This window comes from Ornithorhynchus anatinus, chromosome 4 (genome assembly GCF_004115215.2).
Source record: "Ornithorhynchus anatinus isolate Pmale09 chromosome 4, mOrnAna1.pri.v4, whole genome shotgun sequence".
Classification (NCBI taxonomy): Eukaryota; Metazoa; Chordata; class Mammalia; order Monotremata; family Ornithorhynchidae; genus Ornithorhynchus; species Ornithorhynchus anatinus.
The window spans coordinates 20,078,619-20,090,981 of NC_041731.1; the positions used below are offsets into that span (position 1 = coordinate 20,078,619).

The following is a 12,363-nucleotide window of genomic DNA, read 5'->3' on the forward strand; positions in this document are numbered from 1 at the left end:
TTAGTCATTTGGTCTGCCTGTTGTCAGTCACCAAAGTTGTCTCTGTTTTCAGGCTTGTCATTCCTCCAGGAGCCAGCTGAATCCCTGAAACACTGCCATGGCCTAGTTGAAAGGGCCTGGGCATCGGAGGATCTGGGTTCTATTCCTGGTTCTGCAACTTTTCTGCGTGACCTTTGTTGAGTCATTTCACTCCTCTATGCCTCAATTTCCTCATCTGAAAAATGGGGATTCAATACCGGCTCCCTCTCCTACTTAGACTGTAAGTCCCTTGTGGGGCTGGATAATCTTGTATCTACCCCAGCACTTAGTACAGCACTTGGCCCACAGTAAGTACTAAACGAATACCACTATTATTATTATTATTATACTTCCCCAAGAAAGGCTTTTATCAGTGCTGTGAAGAATGACTTTTAGGAACAATATGCTGCTTGTCCACTTTTCTTCCAAGAGGCCTTCCCCAATTAAGCCCTCTTATTTTTTAACTCACTCTCCCTTCTGCTTCACCTGTGCATTTTGATCTGCAACATACGGACATCTGACATTCACTCCATGTCCAACCCCACAGCACTTATGTACATATCTTTAAATTATATACTGTAAAATACTCCTTTATTCATATTAATGTCTGTCTCCCCCTTTAGACTGTTAGCTTGTTAATGTGAAGGAAATGTGTTTGCCAATTCTGTTGCACTTTACTCTCAAGTGCTTAGTACAGTGCTCTAAATGCAATAAGCACTCAATAAATAACACTGATTGACTGACTGTCCATAAAATTCCAAGTGGGATCGCCAGACATATTTGCTTTAGGAGGTGGGATCTGATAGAGTGGAGTTCCTTTTCAGTTCTGTATTATCTCCTCACAGTGGGGAAGGAATCAAATTCATCAGTCAATCAATCAATGGTATCTATTGAGCTCTTACTATGTGCAAAGCCATGAACTAAGCCCTTGGGAGAGTCCGACATCCTGGACACCCTTGAGATGACTAGTTGACCCAACAAGGTGCATGTCTAATCCCCACTCTGTACTCTTTTGTAGGCCAAGGAGCAGTATTGCCTAGTAGATAGAGACTGGGCCTGGGAGTCAGAAGGACCTGGGTTCCAATCCCAGCTCCATTCATTTATTCAATTGTATTTATATATGAATAAATGTATTCATTCAATTGTATTTTGGGAAGCAGCATGGCTCAGTGGAAAGAGCCTGGGCTTGGGAGTCAGAGGTCATGAGTTTGAATCCTGGCTCTGTCACTTGTCAGCTGTGTGACTGTGGGCAAGTCACTTAACTTCTCTGTGACTCAGTTACCTCATCTGTAAAATGGGGATTAACTGTGAGCCTCACGTTGGACAACCTGATTGCCCTGAATCTACTCCAGTGCTTAAAGCAGTGCTCTGCACATAGTAAGCGCTTAACAAATACCAACATTATTATTATTTATTGAGTGCTTACTGTGTGCAGAGCACTGTACTAAGCAGTTGGAAAGTACAATTCAGCAACAACTAGAGATGATTCCTGCCCAACAACGGGCTCACCGTCTATAAGGGGGGGAGACAGACATCAAAACAAGTAAACAGGCATCAATAGCATTAATATAAATAGAATTATAGATATATAGACATGATTAATAAAATAAATAGAATAATATGTACATATATACACAAGTGCTGTGGGTCGGGGAGGGCTCCACCTCTTGTCTGTCTTCTGGGTGACCTAGGGCAAGTTACTTCTCTTCTCTGGGCCTCAGTTACCTCATCTGTAAAATGGGGATTAAGACTGTGAGCCACCTATGGGACAGGGATTATGTCCAACTCAATTTGCTGTACTCACCCCAGCTCTTAGAACAGTACCTGGCTCATAGTTATCACTTAAATACCACAATTATTACTCTTTCCTGTGGCTTAGTCCAGTGCTCTGTGCACAGTAAACACTTAATAAATATTATCAATACTAAATCAGCACTTGATCCCCTTTTGGGATGAAGCTGCAATGGGTTATTGAACTCCATCAGGTCCTGATGTGAGGCCCTCCCTTTCACATGGGGCTGAAACCCAAACACCCTCAACCGGTCTATCCATAAGAAACCAGGATCTGGGAATCAGAAGGACCTGGATTCTAATCCCTGCTCCGCCACAAATCTCCTGTGTGACCTTGGGAAAGTCACTTCACTGTGCCTCAATTACCTCATCTGAAAAATGGGGATTAAGAATGTGATTCTGACATGAGACAAAAACTGTGTCTAACCTTACTACCTTATATTTACCCAAGCACTTAGAACAGTGTTTGGCACATAGAAAGTCCTTAACAAATACCATTATAAAAAAAAGCTGATATGCAGTACTAGTAAGTTGTTATAGTAATCAATCAATCCATTGTATTTACTGAGTGCTTACCATTGTACTAAGCACTTGGGAGAGTATAACCCAACTGAGTTGGGAGACACTTGCCCCGCCCACATTGAGCATTAGAACTGATTGAGGTACATTCTTTATCATGCCTGTCTACACAGCACCAAACAACACTGCACTAAACACTGGGAAAGAAAATAAAGATGGAATTTTAGCCATGTGACCTACTCAGTGATTGAGGCCATCCTCAGAGGATATAATGGCTTCAATTTGTCTTTGGCCACACCCATCGTAGCTGCCACTGGGCAATCAAATTCCTAGCCTGCCTGGCACCTTGAACCACATTTTCATGAGCAATAGGTTCATTCAGTGGGCTTTTGGGAAACTCTACAGTTCTGCACATCACTGAATTATCTTCTTAAGCATGGCATTTGTAAAGTGCCTACTAAGTGCCAGGCAGTGTACTAAACATTGGGGTGGATACAAGAAAATCAGGTTGAACACAGTCCCTGTCCCATATAGGGCTCACAATCTCAGTCCCCATTTTACAGTGAAGTAACTGAAGCCCAGAGAAGTGAAGTTCCTTGCCCTATGGCACACAGCAGACAAGTGGTGGAGCCAGCATTAGAATCCAGGACCTTCTGACTCCCAGGCTCATGCTCTATCCACTACACCACTTAGAGAACAGATTAGAGCCAAAAAATAGCCAAGGAATTGTCCCTTCAGAACACAAAAGCTGAAGAGATTCATGAAACGGGCAAGAAAGACGGACCTGCAGAAGTTTAGGCCTAATAATAATAATAATTGTGGTATTTGTTAAGTGCTCACTATGTGCCAGACACTGTACTAAGCCCTGGGGTGGGTCTAAGAAAATTGGGTTAACACAGCCCCTGTCCCACAAGGGGCTCACATCCCAGCTTTGCCACTTGTCAGCTGTGTGACTGTGGGCAAGTCACTACTTCTCTGTGCCTCAGTTACCTCATCTGTAAAATGAGGCTTAACTGTGAGCCTCACGTGGGACAACCTGATTACCCTGTATCTACCCCAACGCTTAGAACAGTGCTCTGCACATAGTATGTGCTTAACAAATACCAACATTATTATTATTATGAATCCCCATTTTACAGATGAGGGAACTGAGGCCCAGAGAAGTAAAGTGACTTGCCCAAGGTCACACAGCAGACAAGTGGAGGAGCCAGAATTAGAACCCAGTTCCTTCCAACTCCCAGGCCCGTGCTCTATCCAGTAGGCCATGCAGTCTCCACATCTGCTCCAGCTGGACAAGGGCACTGAGAAAGGGTAGGAAAGGGTCAAGGCAAACATCTCCAATCTACCATTAGCATCTGGAGGCACTGGGGGCACGCCCATTGCTATTGACATGCCGGGGGTGGTGAAATGTATCCAAAATAAGTGAAAACAGCAACAAGAAGGGAGATCCAAAATTAATATCTAAATGACGGTGCACAGCCTTGAGCATGGTAAACCGGTAGGATTCAAATAAGCCTGCCTCTCAAAACAGAGCCAAACCTCTAAGGTTCTAAAATATTTGACTATTTCCCTGCCCCTCCTCCCCGTTTCCAAGAGCAGAGTGCCAAAAAATACTGTGAGAAAGACTGTTCTCATGCTTCTTAGCTGAGACTGAAAGCAAAAGCATGACAAGTCCCCCCACTCCCCACCCCAACCCCCATCCACCCCTGGAGGCCAAACCCTTGCTGGAGGGACTCAACTTGTGTTAAGCTAAAGAAAAACGGCTGAAGGTCTGGATGATTCTGAGCAAAGAAATGCAAAATCCCAACAGTCAATCAATCAGATTTATTGAACGCTTACTGGGTGCGGAACACTGTACTGAGTGCTTGGGAGAAGAGAATGGAACAAGTTTGGTGATACGTTCCCTGCCCACAGTGAGCTGATGGTCTAAATTGTGTGTAGCTATTTATGGAGTAGGTAGAGGAAAAGAGACTTGTATTTGCTAACAGGTATGAAGACTGGCTGCTTCTTTGCAAATTTGACACAAATCATAGAAACATGAATTTGAATTTTTTATGGTATTTATTATTTACTATGTGCCAGGCATGTACCAAAAGCTAAGGTAGATCCACATGATCGTGGTGGATAGATTCCCTGTCCCACAGCCTGAAATGAACCCCAATTACAGATGAGGAAATTGAGGCCCAGTGAAGTGACATGTCCAGGGTACCACTATCCACCAGTTGATAAGTGGCCAAGCCAGGATTAGAACCCAGGTCTTCTAACTCCCAGGCCCAGACCCAATATTGTTTTTAGGGATCTACATTAGTTGCCCTGAAAGTTTGGTGATCACATCAGTTTTCTCCTCAAATTTATGAAACGAAAGACTAGCCACCCAGTTGTCACCCACCGATGGCTGAGGAAAATCCTAAGTCAAGCCACAACAAGGAGTTTATTGCCTAGCGGAAAGAGCATAGACCTTGATAGCCACAGGATCTGAGTTCCAAACCCGGCTCTGCCACTTGTCTGTTATGTGACCTTAGGCAAGTCACTTCATTTCTCAATGCCTCAGTTTCCTCACCTGTAAAATGGGGATTCACACTTCACACAGTGTTTGACACAAAGTAAACGCTTAGCAAATATCATTAAAAAAAAGAACAAAGAAATGATCGGCTATTCCCCCTCTTCATCTTGGCACTGGACTAACTTGGTTATTCCCTTCTAATAACAATAATAATGTTGGTATTTGTTAAGCGCTAATTATGTGCAGAGCACTGTTCTAAGCGGTGGGGTAGACACAGGGGAATCAGGTTGTCCCACGTGGGGCTCACAGTCTTCATCCCCATTTACAGATGAGGGAACTGAGGCACAGAGAAGTTAAGTGACTTGCCCAGTCACACAGCTGACAAGTGGCAGAGTCAGGATTCAAACTCATGACCTCTGACTCCAAAGCCCAGGCTCTTTCCACTGAGCCACGCTGCTTCTCTATGTCCTCCTCATCATTCCAGTTGATGACACATCTCTTAAGTCTTTTCCCCATAGCCCAGACCCACCCAAAAGTTAATTTATGATCCTATGAGAGCCTGCCTGATCTAAGCCCCAAATTACAATCCTCAAAATTATTCTTCTTCCTTACCTTCTGTCTCCAAACCTTCGAATCATTAAGACCTTTGGACACTCTGACTCGGAGGTACTATTAAACCTACCTAATGAACTTAAAGTTTGGGGAAGTCCTTATTCTTCAATCTAAAGACTTTATCACCCAGCCACTAAATACATTATTTAGCATGGCCTTGGTAATGTTAAAGGGCAAAATTCAGGCTTTTGAGAAAACCTACACCAATATGACCAAAGGAATCAATGAACAATCTTTCCCATTGTTAATCACACTGAGAAACAGTGGCTTTCTGGATAGAGCATGGGCCTAAGAGTCAGAAGGACCTGGGTTTTAATTCTGTCTTCACCACTTATTTGCTGTGTGATCTTGGGCCAGTCACTTCACTTTACTATGCCCCAGTTACCTCAACTGTCAAATGGGGATGAGGACTGTGAGCTCCATATGGGACAGGTACTGTTTCCAACCTGAAACAGTGCCTGGCACTTAGTTATTGCTTAACAAACACCATAAAAAATAACAAAAAATCAACTTGTCTACTTCCAACCTACACACATGAAATTCAGTGATAAAGCATTTAAAAGCTCGTCAAAGTGAAATGGCCTTTCACTATTGCTCATGCCAAACTTACTGCTGTCTGAGCTAATACCCAACTACTCAAACCATCCTGAGGTTTTTTTCCATTGGCATAGCAAGGGTCCTCCTCTGTTATAATACGAAAACCTTACCTAAGCCCTCCTCTCCTCTCTCCCACTCCCTTCTGTGCCACTCTTATTTGCTTCTTCATTCATCCTCCTTCCCATCCCCACAGCACATGTGGAGATATCTGTACATCTGCTATTTATTTATCTGTTTATTTATTTATATTAATGTCTGTCTCCCCATATAGACTCTGAGTTCATTGTGGGAAGGAATATTTGTTGTATTGTTGTAACAACAATATATTTGTTGTATTGTTGTAACAACAATATATTTGTTGTTATATTGTACCCTCTCAAAAACTGAGTACAGTGCTTTGCACATAGTAATTGCTCAATAAATATGATTGAATGAATCAATGAATCAATCAAAGCCCTCCAAAAGGAAATCCCAGTTGATGAACCCAACAGCCTTCAGGGAGGAAAATGGATAGAATCAATAAATAACTTCTCTGTGGCTACTCCTGCAACTAATAATAACAATAATAACAATAATGATTTGTGGTATTTGTTATGTAGTTACTATGTGCCATGCACTGTACTAAGAACTGAGATAGATACAAGATGATAAGGTCTTACATGTAAATAGGAAGGAATACAGGTATTGAATCCCCATTTTGTAGATGAGGGAACTGAGGCTCAGAGAAGTGACTTACCCAAGATCACATAGCAGGCAAGTGGCAGAGGCAGGATTAGAACCCAGACCCTCTTAACTCTCAGGTCCAGGTTCTTCCTACTAGGGCACCGTGTTTCATAACCCTAGTCTTTGCTGGGGTGCCAGTGGCCCTCATGTGTTGTAGGTGTGACCAAATAGACTTAACCCTGATCTGAGGGTCCCAATTCTCAGGGAGGAATTTCTCTTAAGTCACTTCTCCCATTGACCTGTCTGCTGGACTCAGTAGAACTTTCTCTAGCCTGGAAGGAGAAAAAGTGGCAGAGAGAGCAGAAAGAAGTGTATGTACATGCCTTCGGCTTGAGGAAGGCACCCTCTGATGAAATTTCATGTGTTGTGATCCTGTTCATAGAAATGTAATCATAATAATAGTGGTATGTGTAAAGCGCTTACTACGTGCCTAGCACCGCTCTAAGCACTGAGATAGAGTCAAGGTAATCAGGTTGGGCATGGTCTCTGTCCCACATGGGGCTCCCAGTCCATCCCCATTTTCCAGGGGAAGCAGCGTGGCGCAGTGGAAAGAGCCTGGGCTTTGGAGTCAGAGCTCATGAGTTCGAATCCCAGCTCTGCCACCTGTCAGCTGTGTGACTGTGGGCAAGTCACTTAACTTCTCTGTGCCTCAGTTCCCTCATCTGTAAAATGGGGATGAAGACTGTGAGCCTCACGTGGGACAACCTGATTCCCCTGTGTCTACCCCAGCACTTAGAACAGTGCTCTGCACATAGTAAACGCTTAACAAATACCAACATTATTATTATTATTAGATGAGGTAACTGAGTCACAGAAGAATTAAGTGATCTCCCCAACGTCACACAGTAGACATATGGCAGAGCTGAGATTAGAACCCATGTCCTCCGACTCCCGGGCCCAGGCTCTTTCCTCTAGGCCATGCTGCTCCTCGTATGTGTGTACACTAACATTTCCAAGGGAGCATGCGGTGCTCATATCTGGCTTGAGATATGGATGAGAATCAGACAAGAGTGACCTGACCCAATGTCAGACTGACTCAAATGAGGGAATCAACCTGGGGGTGGGGGAGTTTTCTGAGGAAAGGGTGGGAATGATGCTTTTCCTGAAATGGTCCATTCAGCATAGGTTGAATTTTTCATTCTCAGGCCCATCCCTCTTAGACGAGACATTTACAACCCATCCTGGGCTATGTAAAGGAACCCTTTGCAGAGGAAGGTCATGAGCTAAGGGTGGGAATCCAATAACCTTTTCCAAAGAAATCTGAACCATGAAAAGCCCTCCTTCCAAGGACCTTGGAAGGTCATGGGCTAATCGTTTGAATCCAGTAAACTTATCCAGAGAAATTTTAATCAGTCATATTTACTGAGCACTTACTGTGTGCAGAGCACTGTACTAAGTGCTTAGGAGAGTACAATCCAACAGATAAGTTTACAGTCTAAAGGGAGTTAAGTGAAGTAACTTGCCCAAGATGACACATCTGACAAGTGGCAGAGCCTGGATTAGAATACTGGTCATCTGACTCCCAAACATGGACTTTTATCTGCTTTCAGCTGCCTTCTGAGTGCGAGAAGCCCAACTTGCAGAACTCCTTGCAGAACTTTCTTCTGAAGACCAAGAAAGCCCCCAGCCCACTACTGCCCCAATGGGAAGTCTAGGTTCTAATCCCAGCTCCGCCACTTGCCTGCTCTGTGACCTTGGGCAAATCATTTCACTTGTCTGGCCCTGTTCCCTTATCCTTAAAATTGGGGTGAAGACTGTGAGCCCCATATGGGACAAGGATTGTGTCCAACCCTATTAGCTTGGATCCACCCTTGCACATAGTATAGTGTCTTGCACATAGTACACACTTAACAGAGAAGCAGTGTGGCTCAGTGGAAAGAGCCCGGGCTTGGGAGTAAGAGGTCATGGGTTCGAATCCCAGCTCTGCCACTTGTCAGCTGTGTGACTGTGGGCAAGTCACTTAACTTCTCTGTGCCTCAGTGACCTCATCTGTAAAATGGGGATTAACTGTGAGCCTCATGTGGGACAACCTGATAACCCTGTATCTACCCCAGCACTTAGAATAGTGCTCTGCACATAGTAAGCGCTTAACAAATACCAACATTATTATATATCATGCCTGTGACAGTTGGGTCTCAGTAGCTGGCAGCCAGGGCACTGAGAGAGAAGGGCCAGCCTAAGTGCAAAAATCTCCAGGCTAGGTGCCTCAATCAATCAATCAATCCATCAATCAGTGGTATCTATTGAGTGCTTACTCTGTGCAGACTACTGTACTCAAATACCAGCTTCCTGGAGGGAGACCCTACACTCGCTTCTTTACAAGAGTCAGGCTGGTGAGAATTGGATGGAAGAGGGGATCCTACGGAGCTAAAGACAATGAGCCTTACTTCAAGACTCATGAAAAGAGAGAATGAGCAAAGTGCCATGGACTACAAGGGGCGGAGGAATCTGGTAATAATAATAATAACTGTGGTGTTTGTTAAGCACTTATATACCTGCACTGTACTAAGCACTGAGGTAGATACAAGATAATTGGATTGGACACAGTCCCTGTTCCACATTGGACTCACAGTCTTCATCCCTACTTTCCAGAAGAGGAAACTGAAGTGAAGTGATTTGCCCAAGGTCACACAGCAAACAGGTGGCAGAGTTGGGATAAGAACCCACATCGTCTAACTCTTAGGCCCATGCTCTAACCATTAGGTCACACTGCTCCGTTTTTTAGGCCCAGAGGATCAGCTGACGGAGCCCTACAGCCAGGGTGACCCCTGATGGCACAAGATAATTTAGACACCACCTGGAAACACAGACTTTAAGTGACAGTACATGCATTTTCTAGGTTATAATGACGCAATGACATTATGAGCTCATTATGAACAGGGAACATGTCTGCTGATTCCAATATATTGTACTTCCCCAAGTGCTTAGTACAATGCTCTGCACACAGTACGTCCTGATAAATACTATTGATTGATGGATTGACTATAGACTATCCCTACTGACTATAGACTATCCCTCTAGAATGTAAGGTCATTGTGGACAGGGAATGTGTCTAACAACTTTCTTAGGTCTCTCCTAAGTGTACACAGTAAGCACTTAATAATTGCCTGTCTACTTGATTTCTTTTGTTGTCTGTCTCTCCCTTCTAGACTGTGAGCCCCTTGTTGGGTAGGGATTGTCTCTATCTGTTGCTGAATTGTACTTTCCAAGAGCTTAGTACAGTGCTCTGCACACAGTAAGCACTCAATAAATACGACTGAATAAATACGATTGAGTGAATGAAATACAACTGATTGACTGACTTAAGTGCTTACTATGTGCCAGACATTGTATTAACTGATGTGTATATACTATACTATATACACTCTACTATATATCTCTATATATAGTTTATATCTCTACTTATATTTAAATCTATCTATATATACAGTACAGTACCATACCATTTGTGTCCATATCTGTAATTTAATTTATGTATATCAATATCTATCTCCCCCACTTGACTGTAAGCTCAATCTGGGCATGAAATGTGTGTTATACTGTTATATCGGACCCCACTGTAACAACAATAATGGAAGAACCATTAGCAAGGTTATGGATTATGGAATAAGATAGGAAGCTCGAGAAACTATATCCATAGTCACTATGAATCGGAAAAGACTTGACACCATTTGATAATAATAATAACTCTCCCAAGTGTTTAGTACAGTGCTATGCATACAGTAAGCGCTCAATACATACGATTGATTGACTTTAGTGTTTACTATGTACCGGCCACTATATTAAGCGTTGGGATAGATACAAACCAATCATATTGGACATGGTCCTTGTCCCACATATTTGATGTGATCAGAGACAATTTGGGCTCAGAAACAAAGACAATAAAAGACACTGTCTTGACTATTTCAATTATCCTGCATCTACCTGAGGCCTTAGCATAGTACTGGCTCAGAGCAAGTGCTCAATAAATACCATGCTTATCATAGCTAGGAAGGAAACTGTATATTCATTCAATAAAATACATATGACTTGAATTTAAGCCACTCCCACCAATCTGTAGGTGGGAATCTAGAAACATGGAATGAGAGAATTGAGGCCATGTAGTCCAATCCCCTGCCTTCAGTCGGTAAGGTGCCTGAAAAACGGAGGTCTCCTCCTTCATGTAGATTATCTCAAAGTTCCGAGGTAGACGTGTTTTTAGAAGCCCAGTGGCAGCTTCTACCAGTAGTGAGAGAATTCTGACTGCTGGAATCAATCAATCAATCATTCAGTGTAAGAAATTCTCAGGGCAGGGTTTCCTGAGACTCCAAGAAGCAGCCTTTCAAGGCAGAGGTCTCCAAGATGAATGATTTCATGAGAAGCAACATGGGCCTAGGAGTCAGAAGTCCTGGTTTCCAATCCTGACTCTGTCAATGACCTTCTGTGTGACCTTGGACCAGTCCCATAACTGCTCTGCGCCTTAATTTCCTCATCTGTAGAATAAGGATTAAATACCTGTTTTCTCTTAGACTGTGAGCCCTGTGTGAAACCGGGCCTGTGTCCAACCTGTTATCTTGAATCTACCCCAGCGTTTAGTTTGGTGCTTGTCACATTGTAACCACTTAACATCATAATTATTATTCTTTTCAATCCCTGAGGGAAAGGGGAAGTTGGTACAAAGCTCGAGCCAATGAACTGAATTTTTGAAACTTTATGTAATTTTAGAGGTATCTTAATGGTTCTTTTAATGGTATTGTTAGTGGTATTTTAATGGTATTTGTAATTTGTTGACACATAGTAAGCACTTTAAAAAGACTGCTAAAAAATGAAGAAGAAAACCATAGTGTCAAAGCATAGAAAACCACAGTATGGTGTCAGGGGACTGTAAGGAGTGAGGGAGGGAAGGAGAAAGGGAGAGAGGAAAGAAAAGAGAAATAGCAATTAAAGGAGGGAGCAAGGGAGGAAGAGAGATAATGGAGGAGAAAAGAGAGGGAGAGAGAAAGAGAGGTAGGGATAAAAAGAGGAAGGAAAGAAGGGAGAGAAGGAGAGAGAGAGAGAGAGAGAGAGAGAGAGAGAGAGAGATGTAGGGATAAAAGGAGGGAGGGAGGAAGAAAGAGAGATAGAGGAGAAAAGGGGGAGAGAAAAAGAAAGCCCATCCTAGAGGGTGTATGCTTGGGAAACTGACAAGCCTGGCCTCATTTATGTCTGAGTACACAGTACATCATAAACGCTGTCGAAGGTCACGCTGAGAGTGAGGTAATGCTCTTATGAAAAGATGAAGTCAATGCTACTTGTATTTCTTTTGCCCAAGACTTTTTTTCCTCATCTGCATTAAAAAAAAAATCTCCAATCCTCTCCGGCCTTTCCACTCCACCCTGTCTTTGTGAATAACCTTCTAAAGCCCAAACACGTCTCCCTCTCCCCTTCGGCTAATGTGTTCCAGCAACCTTTTAAGACCCTCATAGAGGCAACCAACATCTGAGACTCTGTGTGTGTGTGTGTGTGTGGCATGCGGGGGGGGGGGGGGGGATGTTGAGGTTTAGAGAGTGTGGAAAATGACTTTGGATTAAAGGAGGGGGAAGAAGGCGAGGAGGGAAGGAGGGGAGAGCAGGGAAGGGTCT

General features: G+C 43.3%; 1 protein-coding gene across 2 annotated transcripts in view; it reads right to left on the bottom strand.

Moving 5' to 3' along the window:
• HAS2 (hyaluronan synthase 2) overlaps window positions 1-12,363 on the bottom strand; it is a 33,700-nt gene that overhangs the window by 5,157 nt on the left and 16,180 nt on the right. The gene's annotated exons all lie outside the window — the stretch shown is intronic.